This window comes from Microcebus murinus, chromosome 1 (assembly GCF_040939455.1).
Source record: "Microcebus murinus isolate Inina chromosome 1, M.murinus_Inina_mat1.0, whole genome shotgun sequence".
In the NCBI taxonomy this organism is placed as follows: Eukaryota; Metazoa; Chordata; class Mammalia; order Primates; family Cheirogaleidae; genus Microcebus; species Microcebus murinus.
In genome coordinates, this window is record NC_134104.1 from 125,720,207 (window position 1) to 125,736,579 (window position 16,373).

Here is a 16,373-nt window from a genome sequence, read left to right on the forward strand (position 1 = left end):
ACAAGTATCTATTAATAAAAAAACTAAAAGACCAGAAGAAAATATACCTTAATATTAAATGAAGTTATGTTTGAATGACAGAAATACGAGTTATTTCTTCTGTTTCTATATTTTGCATATTTTCTTTAGTGAGAAATCATTTAAGTAGTTTCCAAGTATATTGGCATTTTATATAAATTTTAATTTTTTGATGATTCCATTCATTGGAATAAAAAAGACATGGCGCATATAGAAAACAACTATCAGAATGGGAAAAGAAATTCTAACTAGATCAATAAGTACATTAAATGTGAATAAACTAAACACCACCACTTAAAAGGCAAATATTATCAGACTGAATAAAACAGCAAGAACCTACTCTGTTGCCTACAAGAGATACACATGAGATTTAAAGATATAAGTAGGTTGAAAGTGATAGATGGAAAAGACGCAGTATGCAAACAGTAACCATAAGAGATCTGTATTGGCTATATTGATATCAGACAATATAAACTTAAAAAATATTAGTAGACACATCTTATTTGTCTTTTGTTTCTTTGTGTTTTGAGACAGGGTCTCACTCTGTTGCCTGGGCTATAGTGCAGTGGCATCATTGTAGCTCACTGTAACCTCAAAGTCCTGGGCTCAAGTGATCCTCTTGCCTCAGTAGCTGGAAGTACAGGTGCATGCCACCAAACCCGGCTAAAGTAGAGACATTTTGAAAAAGGGTCAATACAGTCAGGAAATACAGCCATTATAAATGTTACGTAAAAACTGTCCTCCCAAAATGGATAAAGCAACAACTGGTAGAAATGAAAGGAGAAGTAGACAATTCATCACTTGTAAAGATTTCACAAGAAAACAATCCCATTTACATTAACAGAAAAAAATACTTAGAAAAAAATACTTGTGCTCGTGGATCAGACGAATCAATATTGTTAAGGTGTCCATACTACCCAAAGCAATATACAGATTTAATGCAATCCTTATCAAAATCCAGAAGGAATACTTCACAGAAATAGAAAAAAAAATTCTAAAGTTAAGGAGCTATAAATGACCCCAAGTAGCCAAAGCAATTCAGAAAAAAACAAAGCTGAAGGCATTCAACTGCCTGATTTAAAATTATGTTACAAAGCTGTAATAATCAAAACGGTAATGTATTGGCATAAATACAGAAACATAGACCAATGGATAAAATAGAGAACCCAGAAATAAATCCATACATACATAATCAATTAATTTTCGACAAGAGCACCAAGAGGACATAATGGGAAAGGAATGGTATTTTCAATAAATGATGCTGAGAATACTGGATTTTCAAAGGCAAAAAAAGAAAAGAAGTTGGACCCTTATACCATACACAAAAATTAACTCAAAATGAATAAAAATCTGAACATAAGACCTGAAACCACAAAACTCCTAGAAGACACAGGAGGAAAGCTCCTTGACATTGGCCTTGGCAATGATTTTTGGATATTACACCAAAAGCTTAGGCTACAAAATCAAAAATATTTGCAAACCATATCTCTGATAAGGAGCTAATATCTAAAAATTATAAAGAACTCACACAACTCAATAGCAAGAAAACATAACATTAAAAAATGAGCAAGGGGGCTGGGCGCAGTGGCTCACGCCTGTAATCCTAGCACTCTGGGAGGCTGAGGCGGGTGGATTGCTTAAGGTCAGGAGTTCGAAACCAGCCTGAGCAAGAGCGAGACCCCATCTCTACTGTAAATAGAATTAATTGGCCTACTGATATATATAGAAAAAAATCAGCCGAGCATGGTGGCACAAGCCTGTAGTCCCAGCTACTCGGGAGGCTGAGGCAGGAGGATCACTTGAGGCGGGGAGTTTGAGGTTGCTGTGAGCTAGGCTGACGCCATGGCACTCACTCTAGCCTGGGCAACAATGTGAGACTCTGTCTCAACAACAACAACAACAAAAAAAGTGGACAAGGGACCTGAATAGGTATTTCTCCAAAGAAGGCATCAAAATGATTAATAGGTATATGAAAACATGTTCAACATCACTAATCATCAGGAAAATGCAAATCAAAACCAGTGTGAGATAACCACCTCACACCATTAGGGTAGCTATTATCAAAAAGAGATAACAAGTGTTGACAACGGGGTGGAAAAAGGAAATTCTTGTACACAGTTGGTGGGGATGTAGAGTGGTGCGACCATTGTGGAAAACAGTATGGAGGTTCCTAAACAAAAATAGAACTGCCGTATGAGCAAGCAGTCCCTTTTCTGGGTATATACTCAAAGGAAATGAAATCACCACCCTGTAAAAATATCTGCACACCCATGTTCACTACAAATTATTCACAATAGCCAAGATATGGAAATAATGTAAGTGTCCATTGGTGGATGAATGGATAAAAATGTGATACGTGTGTGTGCGTGTACATATATATCTAGGAGAATATCATTCATCCTTTAAAAAGGAGGAGATCCTGCCATTTGCCACAATATGGATGAACCTGAGCGATGTTATGCTAAGAGAAATAAGCCACAGGAAAAAAATATTGCATGGCCTCATTTATATATGGAATTAAAAAAAAATAAAATTCAAAATATATAGAGGCAGAGACTAAAACAGTGGTTACTATGGGTGGGGTAGAAGGTGGAAAAAATGGGAGATGTATGTCAAAGGATAGCAGATATATACGGTGAACAAGTCTAGAGATCTAATTTACAACCTGAGGACTATAGTTAATAATACTGTAGATTGTAGCTGTTCTTGCCAAAAAAAAAGGGGGGGATAACTGTGTGAGATGGTGGGTGTGTTAATTTGCTTCACTATAGTAACCATTTTACTATAATATCTATATGTATCTCATAACATCATATTATTGTATATGTTAATATACACAATACAATTTATTTTAAAATGGAGCAATTGTAATACCCCACTTTCAATAATTGATAGAACAACTATAGAAGACATTAACAACACTATCAACTAACTCCATTTAACTGATATTTATAGAACACCCCACAAATGACTTCAGAGTACATATTCTTTTCAAATACACATGGAAGATTCTCCAGGATAGACCATATGCTAGAGCCCAAAACAAGTTCTCAATAAAATAAAAAAGATTGATATTGTACAAAACTTGTTCTCTGACCACAATGGAATTAAGTTAAAGATCCATAAGAGAAAGAAATCCGAAAAAACACCAAATATTTAGAAGTTAACAACACACTTCTAAATAACCTGTGAATTGAAGGAATCACAAGTGAAATTAAATAAGTTGTAACTGAAGGCAAACAAAAATGCAACAAATCAATATTTTTGGATACATCTAAAGCAGCTTAGTTGAAATGTGTAACTTTAGATTCCTATATCAGAAAAGAAGGGACTTAAATAAAAAAACCTAAGCTTCCAGCTTAAGGAACTAGAAAACAAACCGCAAGTTAAACCCAAAGTAAGGTGAAAGAAGAAAATAATAAATATTATAGCAGAAAAACTATAGAGAAAAAATTTAAAACCCCGAAAGTTGGTTCTTTGAAAAGATCAATAAAATTGACAAACTCTTAAATAGACTGGCCAAGAAAATAAGAGAAACATCACAAGGTACCAAAATCAGGAATGAAAGAGGGACACTGCTACAAACCCTACAGAAATTAAAAGATTATAAGGAGATATTATGAATAACCTAATGGCAACAAATTCGACAACTTAAGTGAAATGGAAAAATTTGTAGAAGTACACAAATTACCAAAACTGAATAAAGAAAAACAAAATATTGAATAAACCTATAACAAGTAAAAATATTGAATTAGTAATTTAAAATCTCACAAAGAAAAGCCCAGGCCCAGCTGGCTTCACTGAATTCTGTCAAATATTTAAAGAAGAAATAATACCAGTGTTTCACAAAGTCTTTCAGAAAATGAAGAGGATACTTCCCAGCATACTTTATGAGGCTAATATCACCCTGATACTACAGCCAGAAAAAGATATCACAGGAAAACTATGGGCCTATATTTCTAATGAAGAAAGGTACAAAAATCAGTCCAGGTTTGGTGGCTCACACCTGTAATCCCCATACTTTGGGAGGTTGAGGCAGGAGGGTTGCTTGAGGTCAGGAATTCAAGACCAGCCTGAGCAACATAGTGAGACCTCTACAAAAAAATACAAAAATTAGCTGGGCATAGTGGCACAATCCAGTAGTGCCTACTTGGAAGGCTGAGGCAGGTCCTAGAATCACTTGTTGTCGTGAGCTATGATCACTCCGCTGCCCTTATGCCTGGGCAACAAAATGAGATTCTGTCTCCAAAACAGAAAAAAAGGTGCAAAAATCCTTAACTAAATATTATTAAACTGAATTTAGTGATATAAAAAAAAATTATATAACATAATGAAATAGGATTTATTCAGGAATGCAAGGTTGATTTAACATCTGAAAATCAATTAATGTAATACACAGTATTAGTGAAGCAATGGACAACAAACCCCCATGATCTTCTCAATAAAGTAGGAAGAGCCAGCAAAGGAGACTGAGATGAGAGAAACCAGAAACCACAAGGGAATGTATTTCAAGAAAGAGGGAGTAGTCAAATGGTTGACTGCTTCTAATTCTCATTTTTTAAAAAATGAAAACTGAACATTGGGTTTGGCCCTTTGGAGGCTGCTATTAATAACAACCTTAAGAAGGGTTTTAGAAAAATAGCATATATCCAAATCTGATTGGGATGAGTTGAAACAGAACTCATTGTTGTAAGCAGTAAACAAGTGGAAAAAAGGAATACAGACAACTCTTCCAAGGAGTTTTGTTTTAAAGGACAGCAGAGAATGGGGTTGTAGGGAGAGGGATAAGAACTCTAAGGGAAATTGTTTTTGTTTTTTAAGACGAGAGATATTGCATCATAGGTACAGGTTGAGAAGTGATCGAAAGTTAAAAGGGGAAAAAGTCAGTGTTGCAAAAGAGTGAGTAGATACCTGCAGAAACAAAACCCTTGAGAAGATAAGAGGAAATGAGATGTGGTTCAGAAGTAAAGCATGTCAAGAACTCTGAAGGGTCTGAGAATTTATCCTACTTGCAAGCTAACAAGTTAGCCTGCCAAAATTTCATGAATGCTCAGCAAACCTGAGACAAGGGATCTGATTTCTCCAAGCACCAGTTCCTTGTGAAGCACCAGCCCCAATGTGAAGAGGGCTAGATGACACCTGTGCATGTAGGGGGCTGCGTTAGAAATGAGGAACTCTCAGCCTAGGGAACCTGAATCTTTTATACTGGGCATAAAAATGTCTACCCTTTGCTCCAGAGAGAGACATTATCTTTATTATACCAGATAGTAAGCATTCTGCTTTTTGTTCCAGAGGGAGACATCATCTCTATTTCCCAAGGCTGTTAACTGTACAAACATACTTAATAATATAGTCTGTCACAAAAGAAATGTGAGAGACACATGGAGAATTGTCTCAAAAAGAGAGTGTAGGCTTAAGTTAGAGCAGGGACACCTCATCCATTTTAAGTGGTGGAGGTTGAGGGTGAAGAAGATAGATTATTAAAAAAGATGCTGGTAGCTCTGTTTTGTTTAATTTGATTTATCCCCAGTGAATCAATAGATGAAGGTATCAGGTAAGAATGAGGAGTAGGCATAGATAATGTGAGGTTTGAAGAGAGATAAAGCTGCCTAAAAGAGTAGGAGAGAGTTGACTGAGGAAATAACAGAATTAGTGGGCATTGCTGAAGATGCCCCTATAACTTGTGATCATGGTTTAATCAGTCAGCACAATTGTGACTGTTTTATCTAGGTTTGTTTCATGCTTGAGTGCAGGGAAAGAATAGGCAGAGAGTTGGCTTTAACCAGGATTAGAGTTTTTCCAGGGAAGTATGATAGAGAAAGAAAGTGGCAAGGGAGTTATGGGTATATACAAGGGCATGATTACAGCCATGGACCATGGAATCTAGGCTAGATAAAGGTGAGAGTGAGGAGAGGAAGGCCAGTGGAAAATTGAAGAGGCCAAAAAAATCAGAGTTCTTGATGAGATTAAAGAATGGTTGGAGTGGGAGTATTAGAATAAGTGAACCTCAGAAGACAGGAGGTGGTGGTCAAATAATGGAATGTCTAAAATCAAGATTTTAGAGCTACATATATGAGCATGGGAGTAGGTACCTGACGTGGGGCAGAGAAAAAGATTATTGCAGGACATCAAGAAACTGAGTGGCCAGAGTGTCAGATGGATCATTTAGAGCTTGTTGAAGTCTCCAAGAATAACTGGAGTCACAGCAGAGAGAAAGACAGTGAGTCAGGTACTAAAATTTTCAGTGAAAGAGGGGAAGTGACTGGAAAGTCAGCAGATGATTGCAACAGAGAGGGGTGGCAGGTGCCATGGACTGATGGCAGACTATTCCTTCATTTAATAAATATTTCTTTACATATGACCAACCAAATACTGTGGGAGAAACAAATTCTTATCATATCCTCAAGGATTATACAGGCTAACTGGAAGATAACACATGCATCCATCAAAAGTGAAACAGGAGGGCAAACATCCCAGTATGATAAAGCAGAAAGAACACCAGCCTAAGAGTCTGAAGATCTGAGTTCTAGTTCCAGCCCTGTCAATAATTAGCTGTGAGCTTGGGTAAGTCATTTAACCTCATTAGACCTCAGTTTCCACATTTAGATATAGATTAGATGATTTCCAAGTTTCTTCAGGGCCTTAACATTTCATAATTCTATGACATAATACCTATTTCACAAGGAAGTTAGGGAGAATAAGCATAATTAGCCAGATTTTACAGAAAGAGGAAATTGAACTACAAAGGACTATTAATGCATAACTTGTCCAGCATCAGAAAGTGAAGTCAGGTTCATTGTTACTTGTGTTACATCACATAGGGTACACAGCAGATGCCCTAATCTGTGTTTGTTTCCATCCACTTTCACAAAGTTGTGTTTGTCTTTCCATTATCTCTCTTTGTTTCTAGCTAGGTCATGATTGCTTGTGTCAAAGAAAGAAAATACTGTCAGAACCCATAATTGGAGCACTGATGTTTAACACAGCCTTGAAAGTATTTACAACAGCCTTGAAAGAATAAATTTTTGCAGGAAGCAAAGAGGTATGCATGTCACTCTGGTGTAATTAGGCTGACATGCATTTTGATGGTGGCCAATGTAATGAATGGGACCAATAACCCTGGACATCAAAATAATGTTGGGGTTGCATTGGATATCAAGGTTTGGAAGCATATTATTTGGGTGAAAGGAATCACTAGCAGTTGTTTTTTTTTTCTGTAATGTTTTACCTTTATAACTGTGATGTTACTCCTCTATTTTTATTTATTTTTGAGACAGAGTCTCACTCTCTTGCCTGGGCTAGAGTGCCGTGGCATCAGCCTAGCTCACAGCAACCTCAATCTCCTGGGCTCAAGCAATCCTCCTGCCTCAGCCTCCCCGGTAGCTGGGACTACAGGCACATTCCACCATGCCCGGCTAATATTTTCTATTTTTAGTTGTTTGGCTAATTTCTTTCTATTTATAGTAGAGATGGGGTCTCATTCTTGCTCAGGCTTTTTTTGAACTCCCGACCTTGAGTGATCCACCTCGGCCTCCCAGAGTGCTAGCATTACAGGTATGAGCCACCACACCCAACCAACTCCTCTATTTTTAAATGCATGCAAGCAAATTCAGTCATACACTGAGATCCAGCTATATGCTAGACACCATTGTAAGGGCCAGGAGCATTGTGGAGAGCAAAATAGCTAAGGTCTTTGTCCTTTCTCCCTTTCCTAATGTATACTGAATGGGGAAGATAGTGATAAACAAGGAAATGAATAATTAAGAATATTTAAGAGCATAATCAATGCTATGAAGAATATAAAACAAGATATCTGTTACCATGTTCTACATTCCCTCCATTTAGAATATAAATACCACAAGAACGAGGACCTTGTCTGTTATATTTATTCAGATAGAGTTGTCAGGAAAGGTATCTCCAAGGGGCCATGTGAGCTGAGAATTGAAAAAATGAGAAGTTTCCAGCCAAAGTTCTGGGGAAGGAACTTTCCAGGGAAGAACAATGTAAACTTCCCAAGGAAGCAACAAGTTCAGCGTGTTTACGAAACATAACGAAGGTCAGCGTGGCTGGAGAGATGTGAGGGAAAGTGTAACATGAGGTGAGGCTGGAGCAAGAGTCAGGAACTAGAATAAGAAAAGGCCTTGTAAGCCAAGGTTAGAAGTTTGAATTTTAATTTAATTGCTGTAGCAAGCTGTTGCAGGGTTTCAATCAGGAATGTTACATGACTTCATTTTATTTTTAAAAGTTTACTCTGGAAGTTGTGTGGGGAATGGACTGAGGGCAGCAAGAGAAGGAAGTAAGGGATCAATTAGGAGGTGAGAGGTAATGACGGGTTGGTGAAGGGAAAGAAGTCTTGAGAAGTATTTGAATTTGAGATATATTCTAAAGCTAGAACAACAGGGATAGCTGATGTGGAGTGTGAGTAAAAGAGAGGAGTCAATAAAGACTCTAATGTTTTGACCTGAGTAACTTGGTGGTCATGGTACTACTAACTGATAGGGAAACTGGGAGAGGGGAAGAGTTTTTCCCCTCTCAGGGAAAATCAAGAATTTGGTTTTGCCATGTGGATCTTACAGTGCCTGTTAGACCTCCAGACGGATATGTAGATTAAATGGTTGATATATGAGTATGGCAAGATGTCAGAGCTGAAGATATCCTTTTGTGAGTCATTGGCATTTAGATGCTATGTAAAGCCACAAGACTGAGTGAAATCACCAAGGGAAAGCATGTAGTTACGAGCACCAAGGACTAAGCCTCGAATGTTGTCTCAGGACTCCAGTTTTTACCTTTGAAAAATGCAATATGTAATATAGAACTGTATTGCCTACCAGGTAAATCAGTCTGTTTTAAAACCCTGCTTTGTCTTCCTTAATCAGCAAGTAGTGGGAGGCCATCTTGGAAGGAAGCCATCTTGACGAGAAGTTCTAATCACACAGCAGCCCCTGGGACTTGCCAATATGTCCTGAGATACACAAGGAAATGCTCCAATCCCCACTGTGCCTCTCTTTTCCATGGTAAGTCTTCTCTCACTCCTCCAGTCCACAGTGATCCCTCTTTCTCCTGACTCTTCTATTCCTCATTACTGTCTGTACCTCTGCAGACATTCCTTCTGGTGTTGTAGCTATTTATGCAGAGCAGAGGCTCTACTCTATGTTTGTTTCCCTCTACTTGCACAAAGTTATGTTTGTCTTTCCATTATCTCTATTTGTTCCTAGCTAGGTCATGATTACTTATCATCCCCATTTTCAACATTTTAACTTCCTCAAGGGCAGGATTTTCTTATGTATCTTTCTTTCCCTTATCATGTTCTGTATTTCCCCATTTGGAACGTGAGTACCACAAGAGCTAAGACCTTGTCTGTTATGTTTACCACTGTACTCGGAGCCTGAAACAGTGTTCTTGAATAAACACAACTATAGCGGTTGTTATGTTCTAGACAGGTGATCAAGTACCCTGCCTCAAAGCTAGACTTTTCCTTGGTAAATGTAACCTCCACTTTTGGGCCCTTTGAGCTTTACCATTATACACACTTAATACCACCATACAAAGAGGTGTTTCACTTCGTACCACCTTTATGAACTTTTTCCATAGGTTCTGCTGATGCTGAAGTAGATGAGAATAGGGCATATATTTATGGTCTGTATAATGGCATATGCATTGTTAGGATCTGTGGTAAATTACAAAGATGGCCATCAACCATTTCTTTCATCATTATTTGTGCACATTGCTCCTCCCAACAAGAGATAGAGTATATTACCCTCTCCTTGAATCTGGATGACCTTGTAACTAGCTTTGGCTAATAGAATGCAGTAGAAGTGATATAATATTACTTTGGTGCCTGGGCCTTAAGAAGCCTTGCAACTTCCAGTTTTGCTGTCTTGGGATATGGGCACCATCATTTAAGAAACTTGGACTTTTGGATGATATGAGACCACATGCAGAGAAAGAAGCCCAGCTAGCATCCAACTCTTCCAGCCACTTCAAGTGAGGTATGAAACATGAACAAAGCCATCTTGGATTTCCTAGACCCAGCCAAACTGCCCGAGACAACCACATGCAGCAGAGACAAGTCATCCCTGAGGAGTACCACCCAAATTGCACAACCATAAGAAATAATGAAGTGGTTGTTGTTTCAAGCCACTACTTTGGGGAGTGATTTGTCATATAGCAGTAGATAACTGAAATAGGAGCTATCTCAGGATCCCTTTCATCACAAAACTTCCAGAAACATATTACATTTAAAAAAACACAAAGGGATGTTTTGGCTGTTCATTATAACACCATGTATAATAGTAGCAAACTTTAAACAACTCAAGTATCTATCAGTAGAGGACTGGTTGAATATGCCATGTAACATTCACATGATAAAGTAACATGCAGTTGTGAAAAGGGAATGGGAAATACCTCTGAAAACTGCCATGGAGTGATCACCAGGTTATGAGGTTGAATGAAAAAAAGCAAGGCAGAGAAAAGTATATATGGTATGAAATGCTATTGTTAAACTAATTTTTTTAAAGAATGAATAAAATGTAAAATTTTTAAAAGAAATTATCACCTGTGAGGGGAGGGAGAGAATGGGGTAAATAGTAACACAAGAATATAATCTGTAAACTCTAAACTGTGGGGAACTATAGAACAAACAACCCAGTTTCTTCCACAAATAAAATTTAAAGAAGAGACAAAAAGGGGGCACACTTATAACTTTGATTCATGCAATACAAAAGCAATCCATGTAACCAAAATATTTGTACCCCTGTAATATTCTGGAATAAAAAAAACAAAGATACTGAGGTATAGGTGGGGCTGTAAACCCAGAATTTTATATCCAGCTAACATATTTGTCAAAAACCAAAGAGAAATATAGATTATTTTTTAGTTGGATGAAATTTCAGAATTTATTTCCAGCAGAACATACTATAGGAAATGTCCAAATGAATTCTTTCAGGCAGAAAGAAAATGATACCAGATAGAAATGTGGATCTACCAAAAGGAACGAAGAACCCTGGAAATAGTAACTACTTGATTAATTACCTAATATTTTAAAATTAATTTTATACATATAAAATAGCTCTTTAAAAGATAATTTATTGTTTAAACAAAAATAATAATGCAATATAGGCTTTATAATATATGTAAAAATGAAATATATGGGAACAATAACATAAAAAAATTTGCATATTGTGTATCTAATAATGTAAGAGTAGCATCCAGAATATATAAGGAACTCTTAAAACTCAACATTGAGAAATGAAACAACCCAATTCAAAAATGGGCAAAAGATTAAAATAGGCATGTCACCAAAGAAGAAATGTAGGCCCCATAAGCACATGAACACCTTATCAACATCATTTATTACTTGGGAAATGGAAATTAGAGCTACAGTGAGATTACATCAAATACCCATTTTGATGTCTCAAATTAAGAAGACTGCCCATCCAAGTGTTGGCAGGATGGAGGGGAACTGGAATTCTCCCACAGTTATTGGTCACATAAAACATGTCGGTTTCCTAAAAAGTTCAACATACACCTACCATTTGATCCAGTAATTCCACTAATTGGCATTTGCACAAGAGAAATGACAACATATATCCATACAAAATGTATACATGAACATTCATGGCAACTTTATTTGCAATAGCTGAAACCTAGGGAAAAAGCATGCCCATCAGCCAGTGAATGTATAAACAAATTGTGGTGTATCTATACAATGGAATACTACTCTGCAATAAAAAGAAATGAACCGTTAAGACATACAACAATATGATGAATCTTGAAATAGTTCATTGAAAGTAGCTCAATGAAAAAGATTACATACTGTAGGATTCCATTTGTATGCAATTCTAGAAAATGTAAACTAATCTATAGTGACAGAAAACCAACCAGAGGTTACCTGGAGACTGCAGGGGGGGTGGGTGAAGGAGGAGTGGTGGGGACAGAGTGAGGAGCTGAAGGGAAGTATTACAAAGAGGCAAGAGAAAAGTCTGAACATGGATGAATATGTTATTATCTTGATTGTGCTGGTGTTTTCATGGGTGTGTACTTTAGTCAAAACTTGTCGAATCATGCCTTTAACTATGTATTTTTTATTGTATGCTAGTTATACCGTAATAAAGCTATTTTAAATATTAAAATAGAAGACAAAAAAGGGATGGAATGGAAACCTAGTGATTAAAAGGAAGGACTTAAGGGGCATATCAACCAATTATGATTTATGAACCATGCCCTGGGAACTGGTTAATGCAACTGCTTAAGCTCCACCCCAGATCTCCTGAATCTGCAACTCGGGAAGTGGGCCAGTACCTGTGTTTTCATAAGCCCTCCAGGTGACATTGATGTTTGCTTAAGTTTGAGAACCACTGGTTTGGAGCAAACTAGTAAGGTGTCCATAAATGCAGTTTGAAGAAAGAGAAAGAAGCCTGTGCTTTTATCCAAGTTAAAAAAAATTTGCTGATTACAGGGGAAATTCTGAGAGAATCTAAGAGAGAAAAATAATTTAGCTTGGCTGAAGGCCTGCCAGAGCTGTGGTTGTGGAGAAACCATTGCTCCACAAAGAGAAGCACAAACACTAGGCTGGGCAGCTGCAGTCTGCTGCTCGAGAGCAAGTGCGGAGTAGAGAGATCCAAGGCCTGTGGGGACCAGGCCTGAGCACCCTTCCCTGAGATACCAATCCTTAGCCAGAGGGACCTGAGGTCAATGTAGCTAAGTATAAAAGTTACCCTCTGAGAATACATGGGATAAAGTATAATGAATAATAAAACTGTATGATAAAATGTTTACAAAAACAGGTGTCTATTTTTTTTCACTTTTTTCATGTTGCTACTAGAAAATCTTAAGTAACCTATGTAGCTCACATTTATGACTTGTATTATATTAATATTTCTTTTAACACTGGCTTCTAAGACATACATAAAATGGAGGGTGGGCAGGAGACAACATTTGACCATTTTTTTCTCCAGGTCTGAGCATGGCAGTGGGTGTCCAGAACAACAAACCATCATTTCTTATTCCTGTGTCATTTGTATTTTTATATCATGAAGATAGCTCAGTAATATGAGCCATAAAAATCATGCAACAAACATCTTTTATATCCATGTTTACAAGGTAGCTTTTCAATTCTAGAAAGTAGACTTTCCCATTGGGAGAAGATACACTGATCGGTAAAATCTATTAATAGAACATATCATAATACACACTAATACTGGCCACCCCCACTCCCCCTACCTTGACTATTTCAGACATAGTTAATTAATCAGGACATTTTTTCCTACTGATCCCAGACACAGCATCAATGTCCTTATCAACTCTGTTCTGAGAAGATAGATATGTAGCTATCAAAGGATGCAGCCATGGTGCAAAACTAGGTCCGCTTGACTTCAAGGACTGCATTTCTTCCCTACACCATGCAGGTTTTCACTTAACAGGTGTACATTTATAGTTTTATTTCTAATTCAAATCAATAAACTGGCTTTCTGATTTATAAATCAGTGTCTTATGTATTCAGCTGGCATAAGTCCATTCCTGATAGATCAAATACCTTTTGATATGCCGGCAAACTTAAATATCTGACCCTACAACTAAGAGCAGGATTCTAGTCCAGGAATGGCCTACATAGAGTACACGTGCTCACTCTCTTTTCCCTTAACTACAGCAGACATTGATAATCAATTCCTATGCTCTTTTCTGTTGAGCCAAGTCACAGCCTCAAAGTCCTTTTTAACACAGTGCTCTAGGAGGCAACCACCACTTGACCTATAAGACTGTATTTGCTGACTTGGACGATAGTGACCTAACAAAACTGCTCCTCCTCAACATCCAGCCAGCTTTCCTCAGGTGAAACCTTGACCTCTCTCCCCTCTTTTCTATTTCTCATAAGGGTAGACAGGTTCTACTGCCAATCCAGAAGGTTTATGGTACACAATTGGGACCTGAAAAAAAACATGGAATTTTAGGAAGTCAAGACTCAATAGGATAGAATAATTCATATGACATGTTTTGCTATTTTTCCCGAGGCAAGCTCCTATTTGGAGTGTATAAATTACTGTTTGTGATTTAGAACTCACCAGGAAGTTTTTGTATGGAATTTACCACAATAATAATAATAATAATAGTTCCCGTATCAGTTAGGATTGTTTTGGCTGCCAATAATAGAAATTGCCCTGAAATGGTAGCTTAAAAAGATAGTTTATTTTTCTTCCATGTAAAAGAACTCCAGCCGGGCGCGGTGGCTCACGCCTGTAATCCTAGCTCTCTGGGAGGCCGAGGCGGGCGGATTGCTCAAGGTCAGGAGTTCGAAACCAGCCTGAGCAAGAGCGAGACCCCGTCTCTACTATAAATAGAAAGAAACTAATTGGCCAACTAATATATATAGAAAAAATTAGCCGGGCATGGTGGCTCATGCCTGTAGTCCCAGCTACTTGGGAGGCTGAGACAGAAGGATCACTTGAGCCCAGGAGTTTGAGGTTGCTGTGAGCTAGGTTGACGCCACGGCACTCACTCTAGCCTGGGGAACAAAGTGAGACTCTGTCTCAAAAAAAAAAAAAAAAAAAAAAAAAAAAAGAACTCCAGAGGAAGTTAAGCCTAGTCATCTAGTATGGTGACTCCAAGGCCGTCAAGAATACAGATCTTATCTATCATTATGTCAGCTTTAATATGTAGCGTCCATTCAAGTTACCTCATGGGTTAGGGTGGCTGCTGAAACACATTTGCTCCAGGAAGGAAGAAGAATGAAAGACACAAGGATTTATCCAGTTGTCTGTCCTCTGTTTAGGGAACTGTGGTAGGCTCAGTAATGGCTCCCCCAAAAATGTCCATTCTAATCCATATGTTACATGCCAAAAGGGATTTTGCAGGTTTGATTAAATTGAGATCCTGAGATGGGGAGATGATCTCGCATTATCTGAGTGGGCCCAATGTAATCACAAGGGTCCTTACAAGAGGGAGGCATGAAAGAGTCATAGAAGATGTAAAGTCAGAAGCAGAAGTTTGGATTTGATGTGATGCCACAACTAAGGAACACAGGCAGTCACTAGAAGCTGGAAAATTCAAGGAAAGAAATTCTCCCATAGAGCCTCCTAAAGGAACACAGTCCTGACAACTCATTTTAGATTTCTGTGATGGTTAACTTTAGGTGTCAACTTGACTGGGTTAAGGGATACCCAGATAGCTGACAAAGCATTATTTCTGGTGTGTCTGTGAGGGTGTTTGTGGAAGAGATTGGCATTTGATTCAGTAGACTGAGAAAGATTGCCCTCACCCAGTGTGGGTAGACACCATCCAATCTGTTGAGGACTCAAACAGAACAAAAAGGTGGGAGGTAGGGTGAATTCACTTTCTTTTCTGGAGCTAGGACACCCATCTTCTCCTGCCCTTGGACATCAGAACTCCAGGTTCGCTCCTTCAGACTCCAGTGGCTCTCCAGTTTCTCAGGTCTTCTACCTTGAACATAGAGTTATACCATTGGCTACTCTTGTTCTCAGGCCCTCGAACTTGGACTGAACTACACCACCAGCTTCCCTGATTCTCCAGCTTGCAGATGGCATATTGCAGGACATTTCAGCCTCCATAATCACATGAACCATCCTAGCACTGTGGGAGGCCGAGGTGGAAGGATCGCTTGGGGTCAGGAGTTCAAGACCAGCCTAAATAAGAGTGAGACCTCATCTCTACTAAAAATAGAAAAAAATGGACAGGAGTGGTAATGCATACCTGTAGTCCCAGTGAGCTACTTGGGAGCCTGAGGCAGGAGGATTGCTTGAGCCCAGGAGTCTGAGTTTGCTGTGAGCTAGGCTGACGCCATGGCACTCTAGCCCAGGCAATAGAGCAAGACTCTGTCTCAAAAAAAAAAAAAAAAAAAAAAATCACATGAACAAATTCCTGTAATAAATCTCTTATCTATCTATCCTATTGGTTCTGTTTCTTTGTAGAACCCTAATACCTATTTTTTGTACCAGGAGTGAGGTATTGCTACAACAAATACCTAAAAATGTGGAAGTGGCTTTGGAACTGGGTAATGGGTAGAGGATGGAAGAGTTTTGAAGTGCATGCTAGAGAAAGGCAATATTGTCATGAATGAACTGTAAAAGGTGATTCTTGTGAGGGCTTAGAAGAAGAGGAGAGCTGTAGAGAAAGTCTCAATTTTCTCAGAGATTACCTAAGTCATGATAAGACTATTAGTAGAAATATGAACAGTAAAGGCCATTCTGATGAAGTCACAGACAGAAATGAGGAACGTGTTATTGGAAACTGGAGGAAAGGCAATTCTTGTCATCAAGTGGCAAAGAACTTGGCTGAGTTGCGTTTGTGTCCTAGGGTTTTGTGGAAAGTAGAATTTCTGAGTGATGAAATAGGATATTTAG

The 16,373-nt window shown here is 38.2% G+C and overlaps 1 long non-coding RNA gene across 1 annotated transcript; it reads left to right on the forward strand.

Annotated features, from left to right (window-relative positions):
• The first annotated feature begins 205 nt into the window (after positions 1 to 205).
• LOC142872346 (uncharacterized) lies at positions 206 to 14,224 on the forward strand. Its single transcript, XR_012920544.1, has 3 exons — positions 206 to 7,060; positions 8,895 to 9,032; positions 9,610 to 14,224. It is a non-coding gene; the product is annotated as an uncharacterized LOC142872346 (long non-coding RNA).
• Positions 14,225 to 16,373: the final 2,149 nt, after the last annotated feature.